Source organism: Columba livia, chromosome 2 (assembly GCF_036013475.1).
Source record: "Columba livia isolate bColLiv1 breed racing homer chromosome 2, bColLiv1.pat.W.v2, whole genome shotgun sequence".
Classification (NCBI taxonomy): domain Eukaryota; kingdom Metazoa; phylum Chordata; class Aves; order Columbiformes; family Columbidae; genus Columba; species Columba livia.
Window position 1 is genome coordinate 1,166,636 of NC_088603.1, and position 20,465 is coordinate 1,187,100.

Genomic DNA, 20,465 nt, shown 5'->3' on the forward strand with positions numbered 1-20,465 from the left:
GCTTAGGAAAAGTCAAATCTAAAATCCTTTAATTTAACTTAAGGATGACTTTCAGAAAGCAAACTGTTGAGAAAGAGAGTGTAACTACCCGAAGAAGAGGCAGAGAAGCAAGTAAACCAGTCTAAATACCAGTTTTGAATCATTTCATAACTGGATTCTTCTGAAGCCAATGCACATAGGCTAACAAGCAATGTATAACAAAAATGCAACTTCCGACAGGGAATTTGATGAACAAAACACTAAAGTTGTTAAGAACAATTTTTAAAGTATTTTAAAGACACTAGGAGCAGGAAGTCGGGTAAAAAAAATAATCACAAACCCAAAAAAGGCAAATCAGTCTGGCCTCGTAACACCAGTTGAAATCACCGCAACAACAAGATCATTTCCCGACCCCCTCTGCAGTGAAGGAGGAGGTTGAAAGCTGCCGGTAATCTGGACAACCAGTTAAATGTCAGGAAAGTAGATACTGGAGCAAACCGAGAAATTGCTTTTTAAATTAAGTCCAAGAAGTGAAAGAAGATTGTACAGTCAACTGCTAAAGAAATACAGAAAGTGGCTCTAATGGAAGCTGTTAGACTGGATTGTCAGCAGATAACACATCGTGTCTTTTCTTTATACAAAACTCCATGCTTTCATTTCTAGCATCTCTTCCTGGCTCTAATGACATGCAGGATGTGGCTAATTCTGGGATAGTACCAAAGTGACACGGGTTGAGTTCTGCACTGGTCAAGAAGAAAAGTGTGGATTTCACCCCAGCCCCCAAGACGAAACAGTTAAAACACCCAGTGGTATCTCACTGTATGAAGTAACTTTACAAACTGTTCCAAATTCAACATTAGTATTAGAAATAGAAAAATATTAATTTGTTGGAAGTGGGATGGCTCATTAAGGATCTTGGAAAAAACCACCGCCTCTTTACCTTCTTAGATGCTCTTTTTCTTCTTTTGTCCATTTTTTGCCTCGTCTCAGGCACCTTTTTGTGGTCTAATATTTGTTAAAATGGATACAATTTTCTTCTAAATTAAATTGGCAGTAATGACACCTTCTCTTTGGCTGCAGCCGTACCGTAAGGCAAACTTTCGGGAAAAGGTTTTGCATGGGCAAATGAGACAGCTGTGAACATTATGTTCTTAAATGTTGCTTTTGGTTTTTTGCTTCAGAAAAAAATAAATCAGATATCAAACAACATTTTTAGAAACTATGCTCTCAATCTCCTACATCAAATCAAGCTGCCACAAACCTCTAATAAAACGCTACAGCATACAACAGCTAACTTGGAGAGCCTTTTCAAAAAAGCTTCAAATAAAAGTATTACCGATCCTTCTTGAAATAACGTAAACCATCCCACCTGCCGAGCCCATGGGGCAGCATCGCCTCAGCCCCAATTCCTCCTGGTGCTCCCTGTGCCTGCACAGCTCCCTGTGCTCTGCAGGTGTTAATTCTCTACAGAACACACTCCTCTCCCAGTCCTGTCATGTCAACTCTGCTCCATTGCTGTTCCACATCATGGGGTTGTTTCCACAAGAAACTATAACAGGATAATTCAGGAAGGTGTTGGCTAGAAGAGAATAGTGATATATTCCTGAGACGCTGCCTTTGGTCGCGGCTGCTGACTCAACTTCCAATGCAACCACCACCAATTCCCAGACTCAATCCAAGATCCGCTGAGGTAAAAGGCCTTAGATTTTTATTTTGCTTCAGTGAGTTGAGTTTTTCCGCTGCACCTGCTCTTCTCATTGATCTATATTGAGAATTCTGGAAAGACGGCCGTTTCCCAGCTACCTGCTGTGGAGACCCGGGTCCTCCCCACTGCACGAAGCTCTGTCCCTCATGCCCAGACCTGCCGCAGGGCCCTCGGGGAGCGGTCTGAACGCTGACTCTTCATTAGTTGGATTAACCACTGGCTGAGGTGCTCCTATAACTGGATTAGCACACGCAAAGGGTCGCGGGCGGAGGAAGCGGGCCTTGCACTGGATGTGCTGTCCCGCCCAGCCGGGGGCAGAGCGCCGGGCCGGGCCCGACCTGTCCGGGGATGGACGGACGCCCCCGGCGCCGCGACGGGACAAGATGGCGGCCGTCCGGGTCAACGACGGGCGCTCGTAGAGGAGTCCCGCGCCTCTGCGCTCCTTATATAGCCTCGGGGGCGGGGCGACAGCTGTGATTGGCTCATCAGTCTGCCTTCCTCGCCGCTCCGCCCCCCAGCACGTGCCGACACTATTCACCCTTTCTGATTGGCTCCGCAGCGAGCGCGTGTTCCAGCAGCCAATGAGAGGCCGCTGAAGGGGTTGCCGGCGCGGCACGGGGGTCGCCCGCGTTCCCTCTGAGGTGCGGCGCCATCTTCTCGCTTTCGGGCCCGCCCGGCGGCAGCAGCCGTGGCCCCCGTGTCGCTCCCGCCGCCCACCGGCCGGGCTGCCGGGGTGCGGAGCCGCTAGGCCGCGCTATGGAGCCGCGCGCCCGCCTTGGGGCCCGACCTGCAGCCCGACCTGCAGCCGACAGCTGCTCCCGACAGCTGCTCCCGGCCGCGCCTCGCAGGGCGACTCTGCCGGAATTGGCAGCAGCAGCAGCAGGTCCGGTGAGGAGGGCCGGGAGGCCCCGTGCCCGCCGACCTTTCCCCGGGCAGGCACCTCTTAAATTCGTTTTCTTGCAGCGTTTATAGAGTTTTTTAGGCGTTCTGGCAGCTCAAATGTGCGTTTTGGGGTTGGTTTTGCTAAGGCATAGTTCTAGTAGTGCTTCGTTGGAGTAGACTTTTTTTGTGGTAAAGTAGTGGGAAAGCCTCATCTTCTTTGTGAGCTTTTATGTTGTGTTTGGTTTTGTTGTTTGTTTTGTTTTTCTGGAAACTCGTACACGAAGTGTTCTCTATGGTGCTTTCTCTTTTCTGTTGGTGTAGCTCATGGAAAACGGCCTCAAGTCACGCCAGGGGAGGTTGAGGTTGGATCTGGGGAACAGTTTCTTCCCCAAAGGGCTGTGGGGCATTGAACAGGCTGCCCAGGGCAGTGCTGGAGTCACCAGCCCTGGAGGGCTGGACAGACGGACATGAGGTTCTCAGGACGTGGGGCAGTGCCGGGGGTGGGAGAACAGTTGGACTCCATGATCTCGAGGGGCTTTTCCAACCTAAATGATACTATAATTCTGTTTTAGGTCAGAAATATGTTAAATACAGAATTTATTGGCAACACTTCGCAGCGTGTGCCACTGCCTGATGTAATTGGGGGGAAGGGATAAGATCAGAGCCCAGTTTGATAAGCAAAGGTAGAATAGGGCTGTTTTGTGGTGATGTTATAGAGAGGAGCTAACCAAATTGTGCTGGTGTGGGGGATAAATAAAATGAAGAGAAAGCAAGCTTTTGCCCTTAGAGAGGTGAAAGCTTGTGTAAAGTCATGTCTGTACTGGTTATGGTCTCTTGTTTCACTGCGGTTACAGCTTCCTCAGCTGGGGACCCGGAGGGGCAGGCTGAGCTCTTCTCTTAAGTGACAAAACAACCCCAGGGAACGGCAGGAGATGTGCCGGGGGGGTCAGTGGGACACGAGGAAAAGGTTCTTCCCCAGAGGTGCTGGACACTGAACAGGCTCCCCAGGGAGGTGTCACAGCCCCAACCTGACAGTGTTCAAGAGACTGGACACCGTCCTCAGACACACGGGGTGACCTGTGGGGTTGTCAATGCGGGGACAGCAGTTGGACTCCATGATCCTTGTGGGTCCCTTCCAGCTCAGCACATTCTATGATTATTCCAAAACCAACTTTAAGTGCTTTTGTGTGTTTTGAAGTACCCTGGAAAGCTGTACACATCAGCTTTGGTGGCGTAGCGTTACCAGTTTCAGCAGTGGGCTATGTATCTGTGTTTTGCTATGAACACTCAGGACTTTTAAACTTACCAGGTGTTTTCTGTGTGTGAAGTGGGTAGCAGTCTGAAACCCAGATATAATGAGAACAGAGGTTTTTACTGCTTTTTTTTTTTAGTTTTATGTCTCAGAGCAATACTTATGTGATACATTGAAGAACGTAATTTGATAAGAGAAGGCAGATACCAGCCTGGTGAAAGGGACAGCCCTGCTGTGTTTGAGCACAGCCATGTCTGGCTCCTAGGTGGAGTGGTTCATGGTGTGAAGTTGTTGGTTTTGTAGAAAAATGGGTTCTGTTCTGTTATTTTGTGTTTCCTGAAGCTGGTGTTTGTGTTCTGTTTGGTTATTTTCCCTGGGTGATGAGCAGGGATGCTGTTTGGGAGGCTGTCAGCTCAGTGCCTGGTGTTTAACCCAGTGTGGCGGCTGTGGAACACGCTAGAACATACAGTGTGGTTCTTTAAGGGAAACCTTCCTTCAAACAGTAGCTTTCATTGAAGACAATACTCTTACTTTGAGTATAAATAAAGTATTATCTGTGTGTGTGTGTTTTAATACCTGCTGTTCTACATGGCACTGCTGTGATGGTCTGTTACAGCAGCAGAGATTCAAGCAATGAACTAAAAGTCTTCCAGCAGAGATAGCGAAGCACTGAGGTACATTCCCAAGGGCATACATGGGATTTCTGTCAGCTGAGGTTTTTAGGACCGTGCTGCACAAACAGCAGTGAGGATGGTCACAAATACGGGTCAGTCCTGCTCTGTGGTCACCAGCACAAGCTGGAGCGTTGTCCCTTCAGGCACTTATTTTTGTGGGTTCCACCCTCTGAATTTGCAGAGGAGAGATGTCATTTCTGTACTTATCTAGAAAAAGCTGAACTCCTGCATTGGTTTTTGATAGTCAAATTAATGATAGCTGCTTCTTTTTAGTATGTTTTGTTGCACAGCTGAATTGTATTGACCGTTATGCCTTGGGGATAGGAGTTGTAAATTAAGGCTGGATATTGGTAGAATTTGTAGGGAGAAAACCTGTTTGTCCTGTATCTGCCACGAACTCCTAATCACTAAAATTGTTTTTGAATTTCTGTCTTTTCTTTTAGTGTTGACACTGTCACCTAAGTGATAACCGCGAGCAAACGTCTACCGCTCAGCTGGCAGCGTGCAGCGGGCCAGCGGGCGCTGGGCAGAGCAGCCAGCAGTTGCCATTGGACGTGGTTACGCGCTCAAGTCTCTGATTTGGAATATTGAATCAGACAGCAGATGGGTATCTACAGGTTACTTTGCACTGCCAAGGTAATTTTCCCTTCTGTTTTTTGACTTGAGAGCTTATCTGGAAGCTAAAACCAGGCTATTTCACTAGCAGAACGATATTTTCTCTGTAGAAATAAGGGTGAGGGAAAAATTCAGGAAACTCTCACTTCCTTTTAAACCTGCTTTATAAGCAGATGTAAATTTCAAATTTCAAAAAGCTTTTGAGTTAGCCCTGTACCAGTAAGAGCTGTTACTTTTCTCTTTTGAGGGCTGTGATTTCTGTCTGCTACACAAAGGTTACAATAAAAGCTTACTGAGATTGGGAGGCTTCATTTCATCATTGTGTCCAGGTAGAGCAGCTTATTAATGGAATGGGGCTCCACACTTGTGTAAGTCATGCAAGTTTTATGGCTTTTTCTAGGCCATGACCTTTTAATATTTCACTTTGCTATCTGAGAAGCATTGTGGTAGCAAATAGAAAGGAATGAATATTCATTTCTTGACTAGAACAATACTTTTATGTGACAAGACTTGCTGAAACAAGCAAACAAAAAAACCCCAAACAAACAATAAAACCTCAAACAAAAATAGTTTTCAGTCTTCAAAACTTGAAATGCATTTTGGGGTTTCCCCTTTTAAGAGCCTCTCAGTTCACTGCAAAAGTCTCTGGAAACACTTAAGTTAATCCTTTCAAGGTGCTTCTGAACTTTTGAAATAACTCCCATGTTCAGATTTGAAATGAGTGGAATCTGTTTTGCATTCAGTGTAAACAGCAAAGCTCGTTCCCTAGACCTTGGAACAGAGCAGAATGTAAAGGTTTTTACTTGGCTTGAGTGTTTTTCCTTCCTCCTGCCCTTTCTGTGGAAAGAAAACTATTTTAATTACTGTCCTTATTGCACATATTTTCTCTGGATAAATGCACTTTCCTTTTGCATCAGCTCTTATAAATCTAATATGTCTGATCTCTCTTTTGATAAATTTAAAACTTATTCCACTGAGGTATAATGTGTCTCTGACAGTGATAACGAGCAGTGCCCATATAGCTTTATTCCTCATACACTTTTGTAAGTGAGATTAGCAAGATTCCAGGTGAGAAAAGCCTTAATTATTTGCATTCTTGGCTGGGATTGCCTATGGGAGGGTCAGAAACCACTGAATAATAATATAGTTTCTGGACTTGTGGACCTTTTGTGCAGGAGACCACACCACCAGGGTCACAGAACAGCCATCACGTGTGAAATGTAAACCCTCATTCTCATCACCATTGTTTTCTGAAAACAGGCTGAAGTATGTTATATCTGATAAAATCTCATCCTTATTTATTTGATTTATAAGGAAATAAGACCTAGTGAACTTTAATGAGAGGAATTCCTAGTGTTCATTGCTGAATTTGAGGATTTATTTGGGGAGTAAAACATGAAAAATTCAGGAAACTCCCACTTCCTTTAAACCTGCTTTATAAATTGTAAATTTCAAATCTTTTAAGGGGACAGTACCAATCTAATTACCAGTCTCACTTGTGAGATGATATTTGGAGCCCTGTGTCCAGTTCTGGCGCTTCCAGTTCAAGAAAGATACTGGGATATTGGAGGCAGTTCAGTGGAGCCGCCACCACCACGGTTGGGTGTAGCAGCGTATGATGGACAAAAAGAGCCCAAAAAACTGGATTTCTTTGTCTTTCAGCAGAGCGGGTGGAGGGTGGATTTTATTACTGCCCTACCTGGGAGGTGTAGAGAAGATGGAGCAAGACTACTTCTCTTGGCAGTTTGTGATGCCAGAACCAGCAGCAATTAATAGAAAGTGGGAAATTTGCCACAAAGGTGTTTAATTACTGCGAGGGGTGCTTGGAGGGGTTGTGGGCTCACTGTCACTGGGCATCCTCCAGGCTCTGAGCAACCTGCTCCGTGACCTCCAGCTGTACTTCTGATCTAAACTGCTCTTTGATTCTGCTCTAATGCCATGGAAAACAATGCTTCCTACACCATTGCAAGACCCAAATAGGGGCCCTAGACTTTAACCTTAGTCTCTGCAGCACAAGGAGATACAGGAGAACACCAACTTTTCAGATGCTTTGAGTCTTTTCTAAGTAACTGTAATTCGTCTTAGCTGTATTTCAGTATCTCTTTAACCAACTTAGCTGAGGATTATCTTTAATTCACTGCAAAGCAGCTACTCTTCTCAAGTAATTATGATATTTATACAGACATGAGATAAGTTAATTGTTCTACATAATATTTTCTTGCATTCATAAGCATATGTATAATTAAACCACAGGTGCTATGAAGCGTAGACTGCATAGAGAATAACATTATAATTCCCCATAAGGAATGCGGAATTTCCAGCTACGTTCTACCTATCTCTTTTACTAAAGAGATATTTATTGGGCTGCTGTGAGAGCCTCTTGAGCTGCTGTTGAGCACCGAGAAGATTGGCAAGAGAAAGAGGTTGGTGTGTAGAGCATTGTGTGTGCATCACAAGGTGCACGTGGTAGGGATGGAAGGGAGGCAAGTGACTGGAGCAGGAGAAACTGAACTGAACTACTCTTAAATTTTGAATTAATGAAGTTGCCATCGAAATGTAACTCCTAAGTTGTTTCTTTCTCTTTTGGAGTATACTTAAGAAATGGCTGTTGTGCCGAGGCTTCTCCGAGTGGAATTCGGGGTCCAGTAGTCCTTTCTGGCCGGCAGCCTAGAGACCTAACGAAGAAACAGAGCCGATCGGGTTCTGTGTCACTGGTGACCTCCAAACAGAGTAAGTGGCTCTCGCCTTCATCCTCTGCCCTGCAGAAGATGCCGTTCCCTCCTATTTCTTGTATAATATGCAAAAGCAGGTCAGTAACCAGGAAATGCGTAACTTTGCAGTGATAGAAGCAAAGAAAGAAGCTTTCATTAAACTCTTAAATCAACTTGCTTGTGGAAGCAAGTTTATAATCGCATTGAATAATGTGGTTTTAATAATTTATGAGGTTTCTTTAACTAATTTTTGCTATAAGAAGGATGGGAACAGACAAGGTCCCTCCAACCTAAACCGTTCCATGATTTTTTCCTCAGGTATCAGCTGACAACAGTTTACTAGTACTTCGACATGCTTCGCCTTTTATAAAAATCCTCAGTACTTTTGTGTATTCTTAGAGTCCTCCAAAGTTAAAACCAAAGCAAAACAAACCTGCAAAACAAAAAACCCACCACAGAAGTGTCTTGTGAATCTCAGTTTACTGTGCCAGGCCTGTGGAAGGCGACTGAGTTTGCAGTCATAAAACAACCCCGTTGTTTAGGGAAATTTCAGTTTCTGATCTTAAGCTATTTCTTGAGTCTTGGTGTTGATGGCACTTCTGACCCATGTTGTTTGTTGTATGATGGTTTTAAAGACCCTTTAAAGGACTGATGTATTTGAGTGTTTGGAACCTGGTATTTCTGGTGGTGGTGGGTGTTTTCTGGTGTACAGGTCATCAGACCGACTGACTTAACAGGTGCTTTTAGCCGTAATTTCTGTGGAGCTATGAAGGGTCAGCTGTCTTAAGCTGCAGCTGTAGAGCAGAGCAAATACTTGTGTTTCAGAGGCCACAGAAGAAAAATTAAGACTATTTTTTCTTTCTTGAAAGCCAGCTCTGACTTTTCATTTGCAAATTCTGAGGGAAGATACTTAAATATGTGTAAGAATCTGACCTTTGAGAATGAGTAACTGAGCTGCTGTGGGAGCAAATGTGAGATGGCGTTTGATAGGTTCGGCATGAAGATGGGATGATTCGTTGGTTCTTTTCATTGTACCATAGAAATATCTACTAAAAGGAAGTATGGTAAATAATTACATTCAGATTTGAAACAAAAATAAATTGTTCAAAAAGGGAATAAACAAGCTCTACCGATTGAACACTGTGGCCCAGATACAGTCGGTGACAATAAATCCCTGTATTAATCATTTGGCAAGAGGATGTTTCTGTCAAGTGACAAAGCTGTGACATTGATGCTGCAGAGTGAGGAAAACTGTACATCTGCTGCTCTTTGATTGCTAGGGGGGTTTGTTGTTCAGCTAATGCTGAGGTAGATACATGCAGCACTAAACTGAAAGTATTGGGGCTGAATGATGTGGAAATCAAAAGGAATTTTGGTTTAGCACTTCAGAATTGTGTCCGTCGAGTGTGTGTGAACCATGAAATAGTTTTAAATAACACTAGTATTTCATTAAAACTTGTTTCTCTGCAGTTAGTGCAGCATTTAGTACAGATTTTAGTGCAGTGCTTGGTGGAAGAGGCAGAATAGCTGAAAAATGAGGCTGTCTTGCTCTGAAAATGGTCTCCAGCTTATGAAACAGAAGTACAAGCTCTACTGTGATACTTACTTTGTGATGGTTAAGGATGCATTTAAAATATGAACTTAGATTGATTTGGAGATTGTTGCTCAAAATTCAGTTGATTGAAATGCATGTGATTGTTTACATTGGGTCTATTTAAGTCCAATGTTATTTATATTTGCAAAATGCTCCTTAGATTATTCTGCTTTTTGGGTGACAACATACAGATTTTCAACTCCTCATTTTACTTGCAAGTTTGCTATGCAAAGCAAGAAAAAAATACCGTGCTTGATTTGGGCCAGAAAAAGTAACAGTTGAATTAAGTTTTTAAACGATAATGTGAACAGGTGACCAATTACGAAAAAGATCTTTCCGAAGGCACTGTCTTACAGAAGAATATTCTGCAAGGCGCAATCAACTTGTATCTGTTTACTGAATTGTAACCTTAGATTTAACCATAACTCTATGGTTAGTAAATATTCTTTCCATTTCTCTCTGTTAATGTTTTTAAGTGTAAGGGTAAGGAAAACGACTTTATTATCAGATGATAAATTGAGCTGCTGACTGAAGCTTTTTGTTGGACAAACACCACTTGTTATTAGTGGCTGCCACATCTGTGTTGGCTTTAAGACTTTCTGCCCTTAACTGACAGAAAGGTAGGTCTTAGATCCTTCAGTGCCCATTTCTGTTGGGAACAAAATACTCAGAAATCTACGTATCCCTTGAGAGAGATGGTAGCAAAGGCTAAAAATGCGGTGAGAACAGAACTGGTAAACACTATCTGCAGGTGTAAATACGAAGGAGTCTTTGGGCTTCACAGCCACAATGATAAATACAGAATTACAACATACTGTTCATGTTCGCAGAGCTGTTTCTCACTTGGTTGCAGTTTGCATACTGGCTCCTCCAGCAGCACTTCTCTGCTCAGTGCGGATGTTGAAGAGAGATTTCACAAACAAGGCTCCTTTGCCAACCTTGTTGCCGTATGGGACAGTACGTGCGTTGCTGCAAGAACCCGCCGGGTTGGCAAATACAAAAAGCACGAGCGTGGCCGAGCTGCTTCTGTGTCTCACTGCAACAGGAAGGTAAGTGGGAAAGTTCTGCCATGTGATTACTAAACTATCCTGCATTCTTATTTAAAATGTGGGGGTTTCTTTATTTTTCGGAAAAACTGTTGTAATGTTGGACTCTGGTCTTAGTACAGCATTTTCTGAGCACTTTTCTAAAATTCATGTAGAATTTTAGAAGAAATTCCCAGGTATGTCCAAAAAAGTCATGACTTCTCTACTTAACTGTGGTTTAGAAACGGATTCTAAATTTCCATTGTTAAAAACCAGGCAACTTTTGGGGTTGTTTTTTTTGAGTAACAATGACCAGAGTGTACCTGACACTTCAGCGTGGGCAGCAGCCTTCTGCCCCTGACCTTTTGGAGATGATTGCCTTGGAATTGTCCAGGGAAAACAAACCTCCAACCCCAAACCACAGCAGAAAACCATCACCCACCCCAAAAGAAAACCCCAGAAATACATCATCTTTGTGTGACTGAGCAGAGCTGGGCTGTGCTTATTTGGAGGCTGAGCTACCGAGCTTGGTGAACTAAATATTCCTTGGACTCCTTGCTGGGAGTTATTGAGAATTAAAATATGTTCAATATGTTATTTCTGAGAAAAAACATGTGTTAACATACAGCAGTTGATCAGCAGTAGTTTGCTGCACTGCTCGTATCTTATTTGCTTGTTTGTTGCCTTTTCCTCAAATACTGATTTACAAATAACAGGTATTTAAGAAGCTGTAGATTTAAGACAAAACGGTTAAAAGTTGTGTTGCTTTTCCTGGTCTGGTCTTTTGTTTCAGCAGAGCGCAAAGCCAGTATGATTTAATCTGCTTAAGCTGTAGGTAAAAGCGTTATTAATGCTCCCTCTTCTGGCTCGACTGATACTATGGAACCTGATATATTGTTGGGGAAGGGGCATCAGGTGTGTCTGAGTGACAGTGTGGCCATAAGTGGTGCAACAAAGACATCAGGAGCTCACGCTCCAAACAAATAAGTGGGGAAAAGTGGGAAATAAGACAGTATTGGTCAGAATGATGGATGATGCTGGTGGTGGATTGCTCAAGTTTTTTGGAAGCGTCGGAGCTACAAAAAGCCTCTAAGGAAGATGAGGAAGAACAGGATGGGAGAAGGCACAGAGGTGTTTGAAGTTCTAAAAAGAAAATGATGTATTATAGCTTCGCTGCACTCACAGGGGAGCAGCTCTGTTGGCTTGGCAATACTAGTAAAGAATCGCACAAAATGTGTCCCCTGAAACACCAAATGATTTGGATAAGGTAGTTCATGCATGGTCAGGAGAACCAGCCTGCAGTAGCACTCTTGCACACTCTTTTAACGTTGACCCTGGCTCCTGACATTATTTTTCACCTTGCAGATCTGCTGCTTGGTTATGGTTTGGAGTTTTTGTTTTCCCAGTTGTGCTGGGAAATTATTATGCCAGAGATGCTTTTAACTTTCCCCAAACTTGTCCGGCGTTGCTCTTTTAGTGACTGGAAACTAGTGTACCCGTAGAAAGCAGACTGGGGGTACTGGGCTGAATTCCAGTTTTACTTAAATCTGAAGCACGTTTCACTTTTTAAACGCTTGCTCTCCTTTCTTCTGCCCGCCGCTGAAAGCCGTCCCCGTGAAACGCAGCTGTGAGCGGCCCAGCTCCTGCACCCTGCACAGCTGCAAAGCCTCTGCAGACACCAGACCCCATTCCCTGGCCCTCGCGGTCTCCGGCTTCCACCTGGTGTTCTTTGTCTTGTGATGAGTACAGCCCATGTTATAATGTGAAAGAGGATCCCGTACTGTGCTGCAGCCCTTCCTCCTTACATCCAGGGAGGTTAAAAATACACTAGCAGCATTCAAAACATGTCTCTAGACGATAATTAAAAATGTCCAGTGATGTTCTGCATAGTAATCAGAGAAATCTTCAGTCCAAGAGTGCAGCCTGTGGAGCATTCCAAGCCCAGGAAACCATATTGTGGCTTGGCCTGCATCAGAGGCAGTCGCCATCTCTAGTTTAACACAAGCTCAGATCACTTCTTTAGGACCAGCTCTGTGTCTTTTGCAAGGAACACGTTCATTCTGGAGGCTTGCAGAACAGCCACTGTGCGTTCCTGGTACACCCGCCCTGGAGGGCTGCTGGGAGGCCTCCAAATCCAAGGCTGATTTTGGCAGGCTGCACGGTGGGCGTTTGGTGGACCTCTCACACCAATTCCGAGTGTTAAATCACTGCTGGAGTGTAAGCACTGGTGATTTAAACACCTGTGGTGTTCTGGATGTGCTCTGGGGTTGCTTTCTGACCTGTGCTCTGTGCAATCGTGGCTGCAGCGCTGCTGGTGCCTTTGACCATGGGAGAACATGAATGTGCACCAAGGAGTGAGTGAGCACGTTAAGGGACAGCAAGGAAAATACTTCTCCTACGCTGCAACTATGAGAGCATCTCTCAAAAAATATTTTTATAATTTTAAAAAAGTATCTGCTCATCTCTCTTCTCCTCAAATACTGATAGAAACAAGTGCCAAGTAACACGTAGCTGGTTATGATCAGGTTGGCGTGTGAGGAAGCTGGCTGGGGAGGTGGTAGCTGCAGAGGCTGCTCTTCTGGGGACATTCTCCTGTCCTCGCTGTCACAGCGTGCATGGGGCAAGAGGGTCTGCAGGTCACTGTGTCTGCTTTAATTAGCTGGGCCACTTCATTGTCTCACCAAAGTACTGACAGATGTGAAACGCAGATGATGTGTGTGCAGCGCTGTGTGTATGAAAACAGGAAGTTTTGTGCTTACCAAAATAACTTTGTTTTCCTACTTTCAGGCAACCCTCTCCACTTGTACTTTGAAAGCTTATGGAGAGAGGACAGATTGCACAGACTACTCGGGCACGAGTCTCTGAAGACATCCTGTTGTGGCAAGAAACAAGACCCAGGTGACAGCGCGTTCCCAAAGCTGCACCCTGCACTCCTGCTTGCCTCCCGTAATTCAAGCAAAACAGTTTGAGATGAAGTTAAGTAATTAAATGTGGGCTTTTAACTAGTACCTGAGGGCAACCAGCAAGGTAAGAGTGGAGAACATAGCTCACTTGCTTCCAGTGGAAGGGAATCTGAACTCTGTTCTACAGGAATGTCGAAGTCACCAAGTCCAGCATCTTGCAAACTACAGAAATTCTGACCCCTTGGAGGGACACAAAGCCAAGTTATTAACAATTTTTAAAATCTTGCCATTCTCTGTATTTATTTCAAGGGAACAAACAACCCAAAAAGCAGCTTTTATGAGCCTTTATTTGAAATCGGAGCAGACCAGTATTTGCCTGGCAAGATTCTAGTGTGTGTGTTTTTCTGCTGTTCCAGTTGTGTGCTGCTCTTACTGCCCTGGAAAGCCTCAGTTTTTTTCATCAGCCCATCAGAGTTGATGATATTTTTTTTTAAGTGGTCTACAGCAGTGCAAGATAAGTGACAGAAGACTCAAACCAATTTCAAGACAGGAAGAGGGAAACCCAGCTAAAACACACCCTAGTTTTTAAATGAGCTGTTGTTGGCATTCCATTTGGCTTTTTTTAAAAGACATTTTATGCCAAAGCATTTGTTGAAAGTAACATAATGTGCAGCCTGCAAGCTCGTGATATTCTTGACATTCTTATGGGACATGGTTGCTGCATCTGGAATGCTTTTTATGTGCTGTGGTTGCTGATGCAAACTATCATGAACAAAACAGATAGTATTTAAAAACAACAACCACCACCACCAAACCAACCCCCTGCTTCCATGCTGATAATTTGTGTGTTTGGCCCTGACGATCTGAGCTACAACTTGATTTAAGGATGTTTGATCAGAGCTGAGGTTACTTAGCTTTAAAGGGGGCCGGGGGTTGTCTTTCTGAGAAGTGTTCTGGAGAGAGATCGTCCTTCCAGCGTTGTGTGGGACATTTGAGTGATTTTCTTGAAGTTAATGGACATTGTATGGAATTGAACTGCTCAGGATGTAACGAGGGTTGAACAAGCAGGTGGTTGGTGTTGAAAAAATGTGAGGAACCTACTAGAGGATGCTTGAGTAACACACCAGTGCGGATTCTGTCTGAACTGGTCAGCAGCTGTTTGACTTTTCACTGATTTGTCTTTCTCTACCTCTTTCCTTTTTTCAAGTATTTAGCCACAAGACTACATAAAAACCATGCTGTATGGGGGTATGTAGACACCTGCTGTGAAGAGTGTGTTCTAATGGATGATGCAGTAACGCAGGACGATTTTCAACACTTTTAACTCTGAGCCTCACAGAGCTAGATCTCAAGGAAGGATTTGAATAGCGGAGCAATTTTGCACAATAGGTTTAGAAGATTGCTCTATTTGTAATATTCAGGAGGGAATAATCCAGTTAGCAGATACAGAAAAAGCATATCAAGCTGAGGTTATATAGGGCTTCAGGGAGAAGAGTTCATCTGTCACAAAAGCAGTGTGGTTTGTCATCGGAGCCATCGTTCGAAACAAGACCAGCCTGCCCCGCTCCGCAGTGAAGGAGCTGCTTCTGAGTGGCTGGATTGTGGACTGAGAGTCTTGTTCTTGATGGTTGTAACTCCCGTTTCACCTTCTGCTTTATGTCGGAAACACCCACCAAAAGTAACATTTTGGGGCCAGCACCTTCAGTGCTGCGGAGCACTTGAGGCTTGTGTTAAACGTTTGTTCTCCAAGGCCGATGTTTGTTCTGTGTTCCCCAGAGCAGGTTGGGTGACCTTACAGGGGTAGCAATGTCACCAACTGCTCTGAAGTCAGTCTGGCTTCACCTTGCTTTTCTGTTCCTGTTTTCTGAACAGGTTCATTGTTTGAAGGGACCGGGCATCCCAAAGGACCATCAGTCACAGCTCTCCTGTCTGCAGCCCTCAGGCACAGAAATACGGTTCTCGCAGCCCCCAGAGCTTCCTCCATCCCCTCCTGCCAGCCAGATCCCCTGCGCTGGCAGCTCAGCCACCCTGCGCCCAAACAAAAGCTGCGGCAAACGATTCTGATCCGAGTGGAGCTGCAGGCGCCAGGGGAATTACGGGCTGCTGGGAAATGCCCTTTGGGTGCTGATGTTAAAGAGCAACAGCTACTCACTTGGTTTTTCCTCAGGCAGCGCTTGGCTGGCCGTGTGCCTGCTGTGCTGCTTCCCCAGCCGGGCTGCCTGCCTTCAAATTCAGGACTGACAATACTCTATTGATTCCTTTTTTTTTTTTTGTAAGCAAATAGCTCTATACACATAATGTTACAGCTTTATTTGGCTACAAATTAATAGTAGAGATTTAATTGCTATGAATTTCCCCAGATGAAGCAGGAACATCAGCCAAGAGATGATCTGTAACGCTGGCTTTTCTTAAAGTAGCTGGAGATTAAAACAAATACATCCTGCAACAGCCGTTTCTCTAACTGCTGGTTCTCCAAGTGTGTTGAGCGAAGGAGACCTTGAAGGACAGGGGCTCAGGCCTGCTCTCCTCTTTCTGCTGAGAGGTAATTGTTAGGTCGGCTCGACAGAAATGGACCTTTCCCAGAGCTGAGGCTCTCGAGTAGCTTTTTCTAGGTTTGACTGCCTTGTGCTTCAGGTCTGTCTCATGGAGATTGACATGAAACTTGTGGATCTTCACTGGACTTGTGTAGGAGGGGGTAGTGAGCTCCAACACAGGTCCTCCGGTCGCTGTTCCACCCGTTTCATTGCATTAGCAACTCACTTTCCAGTTTGATGGCTCCCATGTTGTTAGGGCTTTCTTTGTAAGTGCTGTTCTCACTCTCTGAAGATTTAACAGTCCAGCTCAGAGTTTGCTGCTGCTTTTGTAAGCTGCTTGTACAGGTACAGTCTTGGCTTCCTGATCAGAGTTTTAAGGGTACCTTGGAGCAGTCCTGTGTCTATTACAGTTTTTAAATAACATGACATCAGTAACAAGCCATAGCTAACCTTGTGGCCACTGAGAACTTCACTGTGGGGTTGGCTTCTCTACCTGGGAACAAAAGGATGTTTGTCTGAGAAAGGAACAAAAGCACTGTAGCATCTTGGAGGCTTTTTAGCTTATAAGTCAAGGGGATGCTTCTGCTCTGGGTTGCAGGTCTAATCTCAGCTCTGCAGGGAGCACAGCATCTGGACCTCTTTACAAACAGATCAAAATGCATCTCAAAACTGTTTTGGGGTCTTTTCACCCCACCCTTCCTAAGATGTTTTTGCAGAGCCCTTGCTCCTTGGTTTGGAAACACTGTCACGTTCTGATGTGCTGTCTCAACAGCAGCACCCTCAGCCTCAGGAATGTGATGTTCTTCTATGGTTTTACCTACTTTACTTTTTCCTTCTCAGCCCTTATTTTACAAAGTGAAACAAGTACATCTCCTTTAGCCTAATGAAATGATAGGGTTTTACTTTTTGAATCATCATCATAGCCTTTGCCTGTTTGAATTATTTTTTGCTGCACAGGTGACCTAAATATATACAAAGTTATAAGTGAAATCCCACCCACTGAGGTTGGTAAGTATTATCCTGCTTCATCTAGGAGTAAACCCAACCGTAGAGGTTGTATGATATGCCCGAACCAGCTCTGAACACCAGTGAGAGGGGAAAGAACCCGCTCTACTTGCTGTTATGGAGAAGTTTCATTCTAGTGTGTATTCAAATATGCTTTTGTGCCAACGTTTATTTCCTGCATGGGGTTTTCTCTTCGTTCTGTGTTTCAGCAGTGCTCAAAAAGAAGAAAAGTGGAATGTTGCTACAACATCAACAACATTTTGATCCCAGTGTCAATGGCAGCCGCCACTCGAGTGGAGAAGCCTCAGTCCAAAGAGATTGTCGTACCAAGGTATCTCCAGAGCAGGCAATACTGAGCCTCTCTCCTTGGGGGACAGAGGAAATGGCATCACCTGGGCACAATGAGAGCTGTTCCTGTAACGAAATGACATAAGGAAATCATTCCTAATGGATTTTAAAAAAAATAGCATTGCCTGGATTTCGATGTTAGTACCAAAGATGTTTTTCCTAGGAGTGATCTTCCACTTGTGCTGCCCCTTGCAGCTGGAGGCTGGTAGAGCTGGAGGAACTGCACCCTCTCCTTCCAGTGGACGCTGAGTAGGAAAACAATTTTGTCCATTTGTTTCAAATGTCTGTAGCCATCCTGAGAACGTGCAAACGGCTCGGTAGGAGTTTTAGAGTCAGTCTTTACCAGTCACTAAATTCTGCCAGCGCAGCAAGCAGGGTCCCTGTATGAAGTGCTGGTGGGTTCATGGTTGCAGCTGCGTTGGCAGTGGGTGAGAGGCCAGCAGAGCCGAGGGCTGCGGTGGCACAGCAGCTGCTGGGGAAGGTCAGCGTGGGTCACGCTGCCGGCTGCAGGCAGGACAAACCCTCGCATTGTGCACAACTGAATGCCCTGGCAGCGGTTTATACAGCGCATACACCAGCCTGCATGTCTGCTGACAAGTCAGGCTGACAAACAAGTTCCAAATTCAGTACCTAATGAGAAGCTGAAAATGAGGTTGTGATATGAAATGTGTGTGCTGGCTCCCAGGCGGTTTGGGCTGGATATTGCTTACCTGGGGTTTTAGAACAGTAGGCTTGGCCTGCAGGCAAGTTTATGCTCTAGGTATTGAGACAAACCTTCCCAGTGGGAGGATGCTTCTGATGGGGTGTATTTAAGTCATCACACCAAATGTGACGATCTTGAACGAGCCCCCTGGGCAGCAGCCACTTCCCAGAAGTGAGGAAGCAGGTACTGATCTTGCTAACAGACACAGACAAAGGTGGCTTTATCTGTTCTTAATTTGGAATTGTACAGAGATCTTGATGTAAGAAGTTCCTTTTAAATGAAGAAATAATTTTGCTCATATAATTAGTCTATTACACAATAGAAGCAAAACATTGATTAAAATAGGGCCTAATCAGCAGGATAGTAACGCAGCATGTCATAGTTGTTTTAAAAATCAGCTTAATATTAAGCTCAGGCTCTTGTGTCAGCTTTGTGTTAACTGTAGTAGTTTATACCTTTTCCAAACATTTTGCCTCGGGCTTGCTCTATAAATTTGGCAGACTATATTGCTACAGAGCTCGTCTGTTCACTTGCTGTTTCCCTTTTTCACCTGGACAAAGAACCATCAGCTCTGTGTCCTGAGGTGCGCGTGTTCTGTTTGCCCGGGTCAAGCTGAGTTCTCTGCCATTCCTTCCGGGAGGCAGCGGTAGGTCTGGCTCTGCTTCCACTGTATTTGGAGAGTGACATATTTTTGAGACCCTGCCTCTCTGCCAGAGCTGGCGTTGTGTGATGATTTCACAAGTTGTTGAGCGGTAGAGTGGGGAAGGTGATTAACAGGCTGTATTGTTAGTAACCCCTACTTGTGGAAAAAGGCCCAAACGGTGCAATCACACCAGAAAAATGTTGGAGGGCCTCCAGGTAGCTTCAGCTGGAGTAGTTTTGTCTCTAGTAGCAGGTGTGGTTTTTGGTTTTGTCTTACGTCTATTCACAAAGTTTTACTCTCTCTTAATGCTGAATTGTTCTGTTCGTGCTCAGGATGAGCGAAATAGATAGTGATTGCCCAAGATGCTCTTTGAAGAGATGATACAAGAGTAAGGGCTAGTTAATTAAAGTACTAATTGGGCAATATGATCTCACTGTATAGAGAAGATAAAACATTTTTCACTATACAGTGATGCTATTTATATTGGGGTTTCTCGTTGTACCTGACTGTGCTCCAAATGCTCCTTTGCTTTAGGTCCCCCAAGAAAGCAGAGGGTCAATGGGCTGGGAGGGGGTCTGAGAGACCCCCCTGCAGCTCCCATCGTATTTGTGCTCCAGTGTATGGGAATATAGCGGAAGATTTGGGAAGGAGGTTAGTTTAGTGTAAATACGCTGAACTGACTTGCATCCGTCTGTAGAAAAAGCACATACATCGCACTAACTGTTCTACTGACCTTGTGTGCTTGATGAGTAGAACCTGTGTTAGATAACAGGCCTGTGAGAAACTCTAGGTGCCTTATCACTATGTCTGAGATTCCGTCTTTGTTGTGACAACGAGCGGGAGGTTGTGCCTGCCCGAAGCCTTGAAACGCAGGTGATCTTCCAGCGGGGCTGAACTGAGCAGCACCTGTGTCCCCGCTGGTGTCACCTCTGCCCGCTGGTGTCCCCGCTGGTGTCACCTCTGCCCGCTGGTGTCACCTCTGCCCGCTGGTGTCACATCTGCCCCGGAGCTCAGAGATCCCCCAGTAGAGAGGGAACCAAAACCACTCGCATGGCTGTCGGGTTTTCAGTATTCCTTATATCGTGATATTCACTCGCTGCTTGTAACCCCCTCACCGTGCCAGGAGGCTTCTAAGAGCAGGACAAACAGTACTCGTACTCACTCATGTGAAACATGGAGTAATATTGGTCATTTGCCTGGGGAACACTATGAACACAAGGCCTTTGCTCTTCCCTCACATTCTTCTAAAGCCCCTTAAAAATGTTTTTGAGAGCCAGAACCCTCAAAAGTTTAAAGCAGGGATGTTAACCAGCAGTCAAATTGAGAAAAGCGCATTAAAACGATGCACAACAACCACATTTAGAATGCAATTTGTCATTTTGGATCAGAATTCAACAATGCAAAACCCAATTCCTTTTGCACCAACCCACTATACAGCAAAAGCCGCTACAGAGGCGCTTTTCCGTGCCGATTTTGCGTGACAGTTTACGAGCTGGAGACGCCAGGTGCTTCAGCCTCGCCAAGAAGCAGCTCTAACAGCCTGTGCTGCTGTTAGGAACCAGCTGATAAAGACTTCGGGGCTCTTTAAAGCCCCTAAACCTTTGTGCTCCCCTCAGCCAGCAACTCTTCCCTGTCTGTTTGGGAGGGATGTTAACTAGCAGTCAAATTGAGAAAAGCGCATTAAAACGATGCACAACAACCCCATTTAAGAATGTATTTTGATACGGAACGGCAAAGTGCAACAATGCAAAACCCAATTCCTGTCGCCCCAACCCAATACACAGCAAAAGCCGCCACAAAGAAGCGGGCTGTGCCGTGCCGGTTTTACACGACAAATAAAACTCGCTCTTTGCAATGCACTCGTGGCCTCTGGATCTTCTTGGGACGCGCTT

The 20,465-nt window shown here is 44.9% G+C and overlaps 1 long non-coding RNA gene across 2 annotated transcripts; it reads left to right on the forward strand.

Moving 5' to 3' along the window:
- Nucleotides 1-1,934: 1,934 nt before the first annotated feature.
- Nucleotides 1,935-20,432, forward strand: LOC110366014 (uncharacterized). 2 transcript variants are annotated; one of them, XR_010470864.1, is made up of 5 exons: nucleotides 1,949-2,567; nucleotides 4,936-5,128; nucleotides 7,697-7,837; nucleotides 10,266-10,461; nucleotides 13,225-20,432. It is a non-coding gene; the product is annotated as an uncharacterized LOC110366014 (long non-coding RNA). The 2 variants fall into 2 exon arrangements; XR_010470863.1 differs by having other exon boundaries at nucleotides 1,935-2,567; nucleotides 4,936-7,837.
- The last annotated feature ends 33 nt before the right edge of the window (nucleotides 20,433-20,465 follow it).